This window comes from Python bivittatus, unplaced genomic scaffold (assembly GCF_059951505.1).
Source record: "Python bivittatus isolate LINGU-HERP-01145 unplaced genomic scaffold, Pbiv_v1 ctg000080_np1212, whole genome shotgun sequence".
Classification (NCBI taxonomy): Eukaryota; Metazoa; Chordata; class Lepidosauria; order Squamata; family Pythonidae; genus Python; species Python bivittatus.
In genome coordinates, this window is record NW_028277035.1 from 72,591,612 (window position 1) to 72,606,548 (window position 14,937).

The following is a 14,937-nucleotide window of genomic DNA, read 5'->3' on the forward strand; positions in this document are numbered from 1 at the left end:
ATTTTAGATCACCCAAAAACTACAGCTTGAGAACTGGAGACATGTTTCTTAGCCTCTTAAAGTAATTTCTAACCTACTGTACCTTTTTGTCCATTTTGATGCCAAGGGAATGCCTAATAATTAAAATTAAATAAACATCAAGGGAGTGCCTAATAATTAAAACAATAAAATATAAAATGCAAAATAAACATTAACTTGTCATGATAAAAAAAGAGAAAAGGATTTAAAAAAAAGATGGCAGGAAATATGCTTAGCAGAGGAAACTAAACTTAAAAGTACCCAGAAATAAAATATATATTTACAGCCTGACAGCAAACTGTTATAGAAAGATTCAATTAGGCTTTCTGGGGGAGGTTGTTCATATGGTTATGAGCTCAATATGGCAATTTCTTGCAAGTACAGAGGATCTGATAGACTCAAAGACTTTTCAGCTGATTTCCATGAAGGGAAGAAATGTGAGTTCACTAGAATTCTTCTATTCTTGCCATGAATACAGTATATTGGTCTGACCATTATTAGTGAATGCTTTGGATTCATCAGTGTGTATTGCAATTCAGCATTGGAATTATACCATAAATGACAACATGGCTACAAAGGACTTTCAGAAATAAGTTCGCACAAAATGCTGTATCTACCAAAATGTCAAGGGAAACACAAGACAAGCTTATTAAAGGTGTCAAAGTCCACAATGCTATCAGAATTTTTTTTTTTTTTGCATCTTGGCATAGCTGATATCAAGAATATATAAACTTTTCCAGCATGATTATAACACCTAAGACAACCTCTATATTTCCTATGTGTCATCTCTCTCTCTCTCTCTCATTTCTTTATTTTCATAGAGGCTATATTAAGAGCAGCAGGTGGACAGTAGTACTGCTCTATTCAGGGTACACAAACAAAACTCATCCATGAATTAAGGCTGAAATCTTGCCTTCTTTAATTCCTAGAAAATAGCTATTTTATTGTATGCATGTTAACTAGTTCATTGATATTTATTTTAAGATGAAGTTTGGATTACTCGAATCATTCTGTTTACCTGTTAATCTCCTGTTCAGACTGCAGTTAAACTATATGGAAATTGAATCAATTGGCAGCTGTCCCTTAGGCTGTGGCTTTGTGGCTTTGTGGCTGGCTTTATTTTCTTGGGGTTCCCTTCTACTCTTTGGCATTATATGGGGCTGTACCTACAACTTTCTTCTATGAGGGTTCATAAATATGAACATTGCTGGCTAAACATAAGCAACTTAGGTGAACTACTGTTAAGTGCTTGGAAATGTTTAGCTGGCCTGACCAATGATTAACAACAGTGGATAACCTGGTACCCTCAACAGTGATTAGGCATATGTGGACATTAACAGAGCTCCACGATGAACCTGGGATTGTGCAGAAACTTAAACATTTTTCTCTGTTAAAGCACTTATACAGCTGGAAAGGATCTGCTGCTGCATTTTCTGGTGCCTGTGCTCTGCTAGTCCTTGAGAAACAGTTTCTGATTAATTTTAACATGAAACTCACATCCTAGAATAAGTTACTCTAATTGAATGAATGTAATGGTTGTGGATGGGTTAATAATTGATCTTTTCATGGTGAAAACAAGAACTGGGATAACAGAAAACTGGGAAAAGACAACTTTCCTATGTGCCTGCCTGCTGTCATGGAGAACACATTGCTATATAGAATAGAGTTACCTAAATATGAGTGAGAATTTTTTATGGAACTCTTTTATAGAAGCTGTTTTTCAATGTATCACATCCTTTTTATGGACTTACATTTCCATTATATTTTATATTTTTATATTTTATGGAATTCAAATGAAGGAATATGATTTATATCTATAAATGAAGTCTAAAAATGTTCTGGTGGACAGGAAGCAAAGGAAGATTTGTAATCCTTAGAAGCTGGGTCTTTAAAGTTGTAGGAGTTATATCTAATTGGGTTCTAAAACATGTGGTACAAACATGCTTCCATTCCATGACAATATTTAGGATTTCAGTTTAGGATTTCAGCCAACATGCAATTTTGTAAATGTTTTAACACTTCTCCTTTTGGTTTTCCAAAAATTATTTTACCCAGATTCATGCTTATCGGAAACAGAATTGCTAAGTCTTTCATCACTAAGGGTCATTTTATCTAACACTTTCTAGCTGTGTGCAAGTGATATCCATTAGAAAATCCTCTTATGTGAAGAGGTCCTGATGACAATATCCAGTTTAGTTTAGTTTAGTTTAGTTTAGTTTAGTTTAGTTTAGTTTAGTTTAGTTTAGTTTAGTTTAGTTTAGTTTAGTTTAGTTTAGTTTAGTTTAGTTTAGTTTAAAGCACTGCCTAACTCCAAATGACTCTGGGTGGCTCACAATATAAGAAGAACAACAACAGCAACAAACAAATAAATAAGTAAATAAATAAAATGAAATATGGAAAACAAAAAAGGCAGAGGAGGGGGGTCTGGCCAACAACACCCATACACACATGCACACACAAATCCTGCCAGCAGCTGCATACACCCTATCTCAAGGCCTGGGAGAACACCATCAGGGTGGGAGAGCCCACACAGTTGTCAGGGGGAACCTCATTCTAGATTTTCTAACTGTCAGTAAAGAACCTCCTTATATGGAGGAAAAATGTTTTCCTTGATTGTGCTAAATATATTTTTCTTAATTTGATTGTATAACTCTCATTCTACTAATTATGACTTATTTTAAAACTTGTCATATCCTATCTAGGTTAGCAAGTAACATACAAAGTTCCAAACTCATCATAACATACTGTAAATACCAGGACTGTGAGAATTTTTGGCCAGCATGCCAGAAATGCATGTCTGAAAATTCTCAGAATTGTAGAAAGCACCAACATACCTCATGGGATTTTGTTGTGGGAAAAAATAGGGGAGGATCTGTATGCCACCTTGAGCTCCTGTACAAATCGCAAGATATAAATTGAAAGAATGAACAAATGAATGAATGAATAATAGCTATTACGTTGATCTTTTTCCTTTCTTATTTTGTCTGTACAGTAATCCTTAGTTTATGGGAAATAAATATATGACAGAGTACTCCATAATGTTCTGATCCTAATGATTATTAAATGTGTGCTTGATGGAATAATAGTTAAACGAATACTTAGCTGTCTTGACTCAGTAGTCAAGTAGACTCAGAGAATGATAACTCATGGTCCTTTACCAAACTGGATAGCTTCAAACTGGAAGGTGATATCAAGATACAGATTAAAGGGAGGTATCAAGTGGGATATCAGAAATTTCAGAACTAGTTGGAGTAGGTTCTTGGATTGAATGCATTCCCACTATCACAAATTGAACGTGAACAAGAGAGAGAGATTGTTGTATTCCATTCTGATTGGCCCACTACTCTATTCATCCCTTATTTCTGTTTTCAGGACTGCCACCTCTCAGCCATGATAGTGGTTAAGAACCTAATGGTCTAAACTGATGAGGGATTTTCTTTAAAACTCATCAGTAAAACCACCCAAACTTGTAGCTTCCATTTAATGAATGTTCATAGGGTCACCAATTTCTTACAATGGAGATGACAAAGCAGCTGGTTCAAATCCTGTCTCATATCTAGACTGTTGAAGCAGCTTGTTGGCCAAATGACCTCTCTTCATCCTCTGTTCCAGATCCATAACAGTGCAGTTTTCAGGGTACTGGGTCTCCACCCAACTTCCCATGCCTTCCTCTAAATAGGCCGACTATCTATTTAGGATGCTGGGGCTAACTCACTGGGCCTTAATCATGTGCACACCTAATTCTTTGGAAAATCTGCTTGTAGCTCATGTATCTATGTGCTCAGCTTAATAGCCTTGCCAGGACCTATGGTACCTCCTTATTCTAAAATAACCATATCAGGTTCGGCAGCTTTTTCCTATCTAGCACCAGTCCTCTGTGATCAATTTCCAGCAGAATTATGCCTGCAGTCTGATCTATCAAAAATTAAAAAGGCATTAAAATGTTTCTTTTTTTATGGGCTTTGGTGAAGCTGATATATTCATTTTATGCAATAATGTATTGCTATATAGATACAGTTTTTAATGATTGTTTTAAATGTTATGGACATTCAGGTTACTAAAGCTCTAAATTGTAGTTATGATTTTAAATTGGATTCCAGTGAATTAATTTTTGATGTTATATTGCATTTAGTTATAAGCTATTCAACTACTACTATTACTACCTAAGCTATGTTCTCTTCAACATGCTTATTAATCATTTGGAAGAGGTTTTGGCAAAATGGTTATCATATTTGCAGATGACACAAAATAAGGAAGGATATAATATCCTAGAAGAAAGAAATAAAATTCAAAAAGGTTAAAGAAATGATCTGAAAATAACAGGCATAAATTCAAAATTATAGACTTAGAAAATAGAACATGTACCACACATAGTTTGTGGGACATGATTGTTTGACATGATTGTGGGACATGATTGATTATGTGTCATCAAGTTGTTGTCAACTCTGAGAGACCATATAGATAGATTTTCTTCATGAAAATCTGTCCCAAACCTACTCTTTCAGGTCTTCCAAAAGTGCACTCGTCACCACTGTAGCTGAGTCCATCCACCTTGCTGCCAGTCATCTTCTTTTTGTCTTTCCTTCCACCTTTCCCAGCCTTCTGCAGAGAACTGATTTAAATAATTTGAGCCTGGTCATTTGTGCCTTCAGTGAACACTTTGGGTTGATTTGTTCAATGATCCATTGGTTTGTTTCCTTGGCCATCTATGGTATTTTCAGCAGTCTTCTCCAATGCCAAAATTCAAAACCATCAATACTCTTCCTATCCTGCTTTTCCAAAGTCCAACTTTCACTTTCAGGGGGTATCACAGGAATACCATGGCTTGCACGATTGTGATCTTTGTAGGTTTAGACACATCATGGCATTTGAATCTACCAAGCATTTGCTCTATCAAGTGTTAGTCTGCAACATATTTCTTGATTGCTTGTTGCTTTACATGAAAGCTGGCTGGGTGACTTTGGGCCAGTCACTCTCTCTCAGCCCAACCCATCTCATAGGGGTGTTGTTGTGGGGAAAATAGGAGGCAGGAGTATTAGGTATGTTCACTGCCTTGAGTTATATATATTAAAAGTTGGGATAAAATAATAATAATAATAATAATAATGATAATAATGATAATAATAATAATAATAATAATAATAATAATAATAATAATAATAAAAAATTGGCAAAATCACCATCAGTCAATTACAAAAGACAGCTTTACTTGGGACAGCTTATATCCTATGACAATACCTTTAACACCATCAAACCATCAAACAACAAAATCTGCCTATTCCAGGTCCTCGGGAAGGACTTGATAGGTGGATAAAAGTGCCAAATCCAGTCTAAACATCTGGCTGACTGTGTGACCAACCATAATTTTAGTCATTGCATTGATTCCTCTGTCAACAATACTGAACAAGTCAGGCCATGGCTATCAAACATCAAAACATCTGCCAGGCTATCCCACCTCCTTTACATGGATGAGCTGAAGCTGTATGGAAAAACACCATCTGAAATAGACTTGCTGCTCAACACTGTCTGAATATACAGCCAAGATATTGCAGTAGAGTTTGGGCTGGACAAACATGCCACCCTTATTGTCAACCGGGGGAAAATAGTGAAAACTGAAGGAATCAAGATGCCCTATGGAAATAACATCAAGAGTCTGGATGAAGAAGATCATTACAAATACCAGAACATCCTTCAAGCTGACAACATCAAGCACATTGAAATCAAGAAGAAGGTTAGTAGTGAATACATCAGAAGAGTGAAGAAGATCTTAAAGTCCAAACTCAGTGGCAGAAATACCATCAAGGCAATTAACACCTGGGCAATTGCAGTCATTAGATACACATCTGGAATAGTGGACTGGACTCAAGCAGAACTAGAAGCCCTGGATAGGAAGACCAGAAGAATAATGCCCCTCAGGCATGCAGTGATGTTGATAGACTCTACCTACCAAGGAGTATAGGTGGGTGTGGAATATTGCAAGTACACTAGAACACTGAAGAAGAAAAAAAGGGCATTAGAAGAATATCTGAAGGATAGTGAAAAAGTTGCACTGAAGCTCATACACCATGAAGGCTTACCGAATACTGAAGAGACCAAACTGGCCTACAAGAAAGACCAAATGAAGAATAGAAAAGAGACAGGGCAAGGCAAAGTATTCCATGGTCAGTACACGCACACACATAAAACTAGCAGGCAAAGCAGATAACAGCAAGACCTGGCAATGGCTAAGAGCAGGAAAGTTGAAGAAAGAGACAGAGGGGCTAACTTTGGCTGCACAAGACCAAGTCTTAAGAAGAAATGCATACAAAGCTAGAATTGAGAAGACAGCAACAGACAGCAAATGTTACTTCTGCAAAGAAGCTGAAGAAACAGTGGACCACTTAGTCAGCTGCTGCAAGAAGATTGCACAGACTGACTACAAACAACGGCATGACAAAGTAGCAACAATGGTGCATTGGCATATCTGCAAGAAATACCATTTGTCTGCAAGCAAGAACTGGTGGGACCACAAAACAGACAAAATAATAGAAAATGAAGAATCTAAAGTGCTCTGGGACTTTGGAATTCAAACACACAAGCAGCTGCCACACAATACCCCAGACTTAACAATTGTTGATAAGAAAGACAAAAAAGTCTGGATATTGGACATTGGAATACCTGGAGACAGCAGAATAGAAGCAAAAGAGAAAGAACTGGAGAAAATCACAAAAAAAATAAAGACCTGCAAATAGAATTAGAATGACTGTGGCAAAAGAAAGCAAAGATAGTACTAATAGTAATAGGCACCTTGGGTGCAATCCCAATAAATCTGGGGAATCACTTGAAGACCATTTGTCAATTGCAAAAGGCAGCTTACATCCTGCAATAACTTTAACAATATCAAACAACAACATCTGCTTATCCCAGGACCTTAGGAAGGACTCTATAGGTGGATAAAAATGCCAAATCCAGTCTAAACATCTGGCTGACTGTTTAACCAACTCATGACTGGAACTCCCTTCTGATTTCAGAGAAATTTCCTTGCTTTTCCATGTCTGCTTCCATCTTAAATCCCTTTACAGATGTTGGTGTAATATTGCTTCTTGTCTCTTCTAACAGTTCTCTGAAACTCTGTTAAATTCCTTTCTGAGATTTTTGTTTGTCTTGGCTCTCTTCTCTTCTCTTCTCTTCTCTTCTCTTCTCTTCTCTTCTCTTCTCTTCTCTTCTCTTCTCTTCTCTTCTCTTCTCTTCTCTTCTCTTCTCTTCTCTCCTCTCCTCTCCTCTCCTCTCCTCTCCTCTCCTCTCCTCTCCTCTCCTCTCCTCTCCTCTCCTCTCCATGGTTTGTTCTGACATCCAGTTTGCTTTCTCTTCTTTCTTCACTTTTGGCAGTCTGTTTTCACATTCATCCTTAGCAACATTTTAATGTTATTCCATAATTCCTCTGGTTCTCTATAAATGAGATTCAGGACTTCAAAGCAATTCCTGATGTTCTCCTTGAAAATGCTGGGTATATTTTCAAGATTATATCATGGAAACTGACTGGCTTTCTACTTCTTCTTTAGCTTAACTTGGAGCTTACATATAAGCCGTTTGTGACCTGTTCCCCAGCCAGCACCTGCCCATGTCTATAACTGAGCTCCTTCACCCCCTTTTAGTAATAATATAGTTAATTTGATTTTTATATACTCCATCTATAGTCCATGTATAGAGTCATCATTTTGGTTGTTTGAAGACAGTGTTAGGAGATTCTGAAAAAATTATCCTTCTGATTCATTTTAGTTTCCTAAACCATACAATCCAACTACATTTTCCTCTTTAATGTTTCTAGCTTGGACATTCCAGTCTCCAATCACAATCAGCACACCTTGCTTGCATGTTCTGTCGATTTCAAATTGAACTTGATCAACTCATCAATCTCCTCCTCTTCTGCATCAGTGGTTGGAGCATAAACCTGAATGATTGTCATATTAAAAGGTTGTCCATAAAGTCTAATCAATGTTAGCTGGTAATTGATTGCATTATAGCCAAAGGCAAGATGGGTAATGGAGGTCAACATTGGTGGCCCATCAGTTGACAACCATGGCATATTTGAAGAATGTGATTTGGAGTGTAACAGGAGTAAATGGTGAAGCCAAAAATAAGGAATTAAAGAAAGAAGAATATAATTACTTAAGGTATTTATTGCATTTGTATCCCACCTCAATCAATTTGCATAATATGTTCTATGTCTGTGAAACTAAGAGAAAGGCAAAAATACAATAGATCTGAATGAAGGTATTTTATTCTAGTAGAGTTGATTAACCCATGTGAGGAAGGGAATAGAAGGTGTGGGTTTAATTAGGAATTAAAGGATAAAATGTATGTCAGAAAATATAAATTAGTGAAATCTAGGTAATTGCATAATGAAAGTAGGAATCTATAGGGCCATTCAGAAACCTAAGAATGAATTAGAATGGTGACTATTTGGTGACATCTGTTAGAAAAAGCTATTTTTGTTAGCATTATGTGCATTAAGCCTATGTCTTTTCAGATGTACACATGGCAGAGTATTGAATATAAATCTAAAAGCATGATTGATTTCATTGCTTAAAATAATAGATTGATAGAATTAGTGAATATTACAAGAATGATGAAAGGTTCTGAATGAGGTACAGAACTATGTTTCAAGCTAACGTGGGTGGTAAAATATAAAGATGTAAGATCCATGTCATCTAGTGGAACTTTTCCAAAGGGGCCTGTTGCAATCTGGACCAAAGAAAGGATCTGTTGTACCCTTGGTAGCCCACTGTGAGAAATTTGAGGGACACTCTGAAGATCCAGTTGTTCATATTTGCCATGACTTAGCTTGTGCAGTTAATGCAATTCCAGAAGTAAAAGTGTCTACAGCACTGTTCTGTTTTATTGGATGAGTTTCAGGGTGAAACTGATTTTCTAGATCCATTTCAATCCAGTTTCAGGGTGATCAGAAACCACCTTGGTTGTCCTGTGGGATGACCTGTGCCAGGAAAAAGAGAGGGGCAGTGTGATCCCCTCAGTTCTTTTGGACCTCTCAGGATGTTTTGATACCATTAACCAGCAAGGATGATCTGGGGTTAGAAAAATAAATTCTTATGAGAAAAAATGAGAAATGCTTAACCTTGAAAAGAGATGGTTAGAGGGGATGTGGTAGCATTTGTACCTGAAAGGATGTCACAGAGAAATGAGCAAAGATGTACCTTCTATCATCTAGATGGCAAGATATGAAATAATGAACTTAAGTTACAGGAAGGCAGATACTAGTTGAATGCTACAAAAATAACCCAACAGTAAGAGCAGTTCAACTATGGAACCAATTACCTCAAGAAATGGTGATCGCTTACACAGCTAGAGACTCAATTTCTTTAATTTGAAATTCTCTATGGAGTGGACAATAGACTTGATGTTCTGAATTGCTGTTTCCAACTTTATCATTCTCTGATTTCATTAGGGCCTGATTTAGGAGCAGACAGAGAGAAGTTCTTAACAAGTGGTGAGCAGCTGTGAGTGGCCATAGGATAGTTAGCAAATGAAAGATGTGCCTTTTTCCTAACTAAATTTGTAGTTATGCCTGTGTGGGAATCTTTACAGTAACAGACCACAACAATCTCAGCTTTCTAGTCATACAAGATAAATGGTGTGGATTCCAATTGTGTTATGTGTGAGTTCATATGGAATAACTATGATCTACTTTCCAATTCATTAGACTGATAGGATTATCTACTCTCCTCTGTTACTTAGTAGAGAAAAAAAAGATACATAGCTACATGCCATTCATATTGGACATGTTTGCTTTGGCTCTGAGAATGATAATTCTGACAAAGATGTCCTATCAACCATATCTATCTATCTATCTATCTATCTATCTATCTATCTATCTATCTATCTATCTATCTATCTATCTATCTATCTTCTATCTATCCTTATACCCTACCTATTTCCCTCATAGCATGTTAAATAAACCAAGTCAGCAAATATTTAAAACAGTTTGCAAAAATAATTTGTGACAAGGGTTTAATAAGTACTCCAAGGGCTATTTTCATACTAGATAAAACAGTGCACTATATGGGGCTGACTACAACCTCAGCCTTCCCCAGCTAGTAAAAGGTTACATTTCCTTTGAGCTGAGCTTGACTTGTGGTGACTCTGTGGACATATCCATCATTTTGCAGCAACATGAGAGTCATTTACTATTGCCTTCTTTTAGAGTCCTTTTTTGGGGGTTGGGGAATTTCTAGTTCTAGCCTACAACTCTGGTATTCTCTGGCAGTTTCCCATCTAAGTACTAACCAACTCTATTTCAACTTAACTTCTTAAATCAATCAGCCATGTATGGCCACATTTTGAGAAATCTTCCCCAGTTACTGCCCTTTGGATGTGTTAGGCTTCAGCTCCCAGAATTTCCAGGCAGTGAATAGCTTTCTGGAGAAGACTGTAATGCTGAGAAAGGTGGAAAGAAATTCAAAAAGAGGATGACCAGCATCAAGGGGAATGGACACATTACAACAGCAATGGAGGAACCATTAGAAGACCTGAACCAGGTTGGAGACAGATCATCCAGGAGAAAATCTATGTGATCACTAAGAGTTGACACCAGCTTGATGGCACATCATCGTATTAAGTGCTACCTTGCCATCTGTATGTTAGTTGGATACAGCCTCACAAGAGGTGAAATGTAGCTGAGTTCAAGTAAATGCCTCTTTGTGGGAAGAGATTTTCCACCTCCCTCAAAGGAAGCAGTGGTTTGTTCCCTTCTCAAGAGGTCATTGCTGGACCTGACTATACTGGGGAATTTTCACCCAGTCTCCAACCTTCCCTTCAAAGGATTCTTGAGGAAGCAGATTATCTAACCATAACCTATTGTAGTCAGGATTCAAACCAGATTACAGCATCAAGATGACACTGCTTGTGCTTATAGATGACCTCTGGTGAGCCTGGGAGGAGAATATTGTGTCTATCCTGGTTCCCTTTGATCTCTCAGAAACTTTTGTTACCACTGATATTTCTGGGTTAGCTGAGGGGGTTGGGAGTGAGGGTTCTGCAGTGGTTCTTCTTCCTCCAAGGCTGTTCAAATCAGAGGGTTTTTTTGGGGGGGAGGGGGATGGACAAGAAGTCCAGTCCTGGGCCTTTGCTTTGTGGAGTGCTGCAGACTCAATTGTCTCCCCACTTTTGTTTAACATCTTTATGAAATCACTGGTGAGGTCATCCATTGGCACTATTATACATCTCTACCCTGAGCCATCCAGTGCTGTTGAAATGCTTTTCCAGTGCCTGGAGGCTTGTGGGTCTGGATGTGGAAAAACTGGCTTTGGTTCAACCTTACATGTCTGACTGTCTATGGATATTAAAGCCTTCTGGAACTAGTGATTGTCCATTGTAACTCTGAATGGGATTACATTCCCCCAAGCAGAGTTGGTGCGGAAACTGAGAACCCTCATGGAGGGTGGCAGCTGTAGCTGTAGCCTTCACAAATACATTTAATGTGCCAGTTGTGCCTCTTCCTAGATCAGGAGGCACTGCTCACGGTCACTCATGCCTTAGTCACCTCCCAGTTAGACTATTGCAATGAACTCTACATCGGCCTGTCCTTAAAGAGCATTCAGAAGCTTCACCTTATCCAGAATGCGGTGGCACCTGTAGTATTGGGCACATCATGGTTTGCCCATGTTCTACCATGGCTACATGAGCTGCACTGGCTTAGAGTGGGTTTTCAGTGCAAATCCACATGCCGATTGTCACCTTTTAAAGCCTAGGTGGCATAGGGCCAGGTTACTCATGGGTCTGCCTATCCCCAATGGTTTCTGCCTGTCTTTGGCAGTATGGGCATACTCTGGGTCCCTTTGGTGAGGCAGTGTCATCCAGTGGGTCATAGAAAGTGTGACTTTTTTATCATGGCATCTGCCCTATGGAACAGCCTCCCCTGTGGAGATGGCCTAAAATTTGCTTGTCTTTCAGAAGGCTATGAAAACCTGGCTGTTTCCCCAGCCATTGGAACCAGGATGTTTAAGTTACTGGAGCTCTGGCATGTATGTGATAAAAAAAAAAATTAAAATTAAGATTTTTATAGAGCTTCAATTTGATCTTTTTCTTGATTTTAAAGAATTTGTTTTTACAGGTAGTCCTCATTTAGTGACTGCTTCATTTAGTGACCATTTGCAGTTATGATACTGATGAAAAAGTAACTTTGTGACCAATCCCCATATTTACAACCTTCGCAAATCTGTAACACAGGTCTGACCACTTTGTTTAAAAACTGAGTTGTGGTCCCAGTTGCAGTTGCAAAACAAGGACTACCCATATTTTGTTTGCAACCCAGTTTCACTGGATAGATGGGTAGTCATATACATTTGAATAATCATGGCCAAATTATTCAAAGTTTTTGAAATGCTATTTTCTGATCCTTTCCTCACACATATACATACATACATCAAGCTGAGTATTGTCTTAATTATCTTCATGTCCAGTTGAATCTACTCTGATTAGGGAATTACCCACCCACCCAAATATACAGTCTCTTGCTTCCTCCTGTTGTATAAATGTAATAATGTAATATAGGGATATTTAAAATTATTAATTAACTGAACTTCTCTAACAGGCTGATGCATAAAGAAATTCAAAGATAAATATTTATTTTTAACTACCCTACTGAAAGTCACAGTTCTGCATATTTAAAATCAGAAAAGTTTTTCTACTACCTTCAAAGATCTAAATTAGAAATCCAAATAGGATTATTTCCCTTTGCATATTCCTGTTCACACTTGGTTATATAATGTTTATAGTTGTCATTTATCAGTTCTGTTTATCTTGTGACCATGCACTTATTAAGGAAGTTAAACTCTGTCACAGATGATAACATTTAATCCCGAGCATGGAATCAATGCATCTATACATTTATGTAGCCTTTGAACATTATTGCACTGCAGAGGACCATTATTGCGATCCTGGCTTGTGTTATCTAGTAATTCAAAAACTTGTAGTGGAAATTAGCTTCTAAATATAGAGTATAAGTTTTCACAGCTGCTATTTATTTGTGAAATGACATCTGGGTAAGGGTATGAAAGGCAATGAATAAGTGCTGATATTTTAGTAGCTGTGCTTCTAGCTTCTTCAGAGCGGATTTGAACTGAATGCAGCAAAAGATGCCATGTTCTCCTGTGTTTAATGGAATGGAATGACCACAGCTACTTGTTAATCACCATGCAGGTGACAGTTGATAACCTCCCTCCTCATTTAAATTATTACGATGCTTATTGATTTCTATTGCCTCTGTAGTAATTTTTGGGGGAAAAAATCTGCTTTGTTGTGCCAGGAGGCTGACATTTTGTAGATCTACTTTGTGATTAGTGTTCAGCCATCACTAGCAATGCAGCTTAATGTTGCATTCATGTTTCTTAATTCTGTATTCTGTGGGAAGTGAACATTAAAATGGACAAACAGGACATTCCACAGAAGGCAGAATTAAAAAATATAAAATGAATGTTTAGCTGAAAATAGGACAATTAGCTTTGGCTGAACACTAGTCACAAGGTCCAAATATTAAATCTATAATAATATGATCAAATATTAAATCTATAATGAAATAACAAGAATCTGATTCAAAAATCCCTAGCCAGTTTTTTTTCTTTTTACAAAAATAATATGAGAAAATGTATCACATAGGAAGTTCTAAGATAATATAGAAGAAAAAGAAAACAGGAAAGGATATCAAATAGGAAACAGGAGAGGATATCAAAAGATAACAAAATGAAAAGAGAAATCAGATCCCAGTATCTTAGTTCAAAGAGCACTATTCTATTCTGATATTGTTACTGCGTGAGAGATGCTGTAGTACTCCGTCTTCCATCGTGGGGTATTGATATATCGAAGTACTCTAGAATGTGATTCTTTTCTATGCTAATATTTGTTCTGCTGTACAGCATTACTCTGCAATGCTGGTACACACCAGAATTACATATTAGACTCTTCCCAGATTAACTGGCTCTCAGTGTTATTGAAGTGGTGCGGAGAGGATATTTTGTAGCATTACCTGAGCACCACTGCAGCACCATCTGATACTGTGAATGGCAGAGCAAGTCCAACGATTTATCAACATGCAGTTGACTTTCTATGTATCTTGTACAGTATTAAACATTTTCATTTAATGCCAGCTTGAAACTTGCCTTTTTCTCTGGGTCTGTGTTTTTGAAAAAGAAATCTATTCCTAACCCAGTTAATTGGGAGAGAAAACAAACAACCACATTTATTGATTAGATACACTCACCCTGAATGTACTCTTGAATACAGATTTATCACCACTTGGCAACTTGGAGAACAACACATTATAGCCACCACAGAAATTGACATTCCTGCAACTAGTTTTCTAAAACCAAGCCAAGCTATTGAGCATGTGAATTATGGCAGTGAGCTTCCCTGCAAGCAATAATGTGGAGTGGCAGTGGAGAAATTAAATCTGTGACGGTCAAGTATAAAACATTAATGCAGATTGTTAGTTAAGCTCTATGCCTGTTTAGGAGAAACTTTTCATGAAGAGAGCAGACTGAACATAACATGACTCTGGGAAAGGTCCTCTCCATTACCTGCTACCTGAAGCCTTTAAATGCAGATGCTTGGGACCGTATCTGGCACCTTTTAAGAATGACCCCCTCCAATACATAGCACCAAATAAGAATACGGTTACTTCTAAATTTTATCTAAGGAAACTTTTTCAGATTAATTATGTTGAAATTCCTACATAGAAAATGAATTTCTATGTGGGGCTGGGGGGTGGGGGAGATGCAACATAAGAAAAAAAGGATGCAACCAAATAGAATTGCAATAGGAGTAGCAAAAAAGACCAAAAAAAGTGATAGTTCTTAAACATTAAAACTACAGAAAAGTAGAATAAAAATGTAAGTCAGGAGGTCTTTGCCTTACAACCAAATATAG

General features: G+C 37.4%; 1 protein-coding gene across 1 annotated transcript in view; it reads right to left on the bottom strand.

Moving 5' to 3' along the window:
• The window catches only part of LOC103061671 (contactin-6), a 160,066-nt gene that overhangs the window by 130,341 nt on the left and 14,788 nt on the right, over positions 1–14,937 (bottom strand). The gene's annotated exons all lie outside the window — the stretch shown is intronic.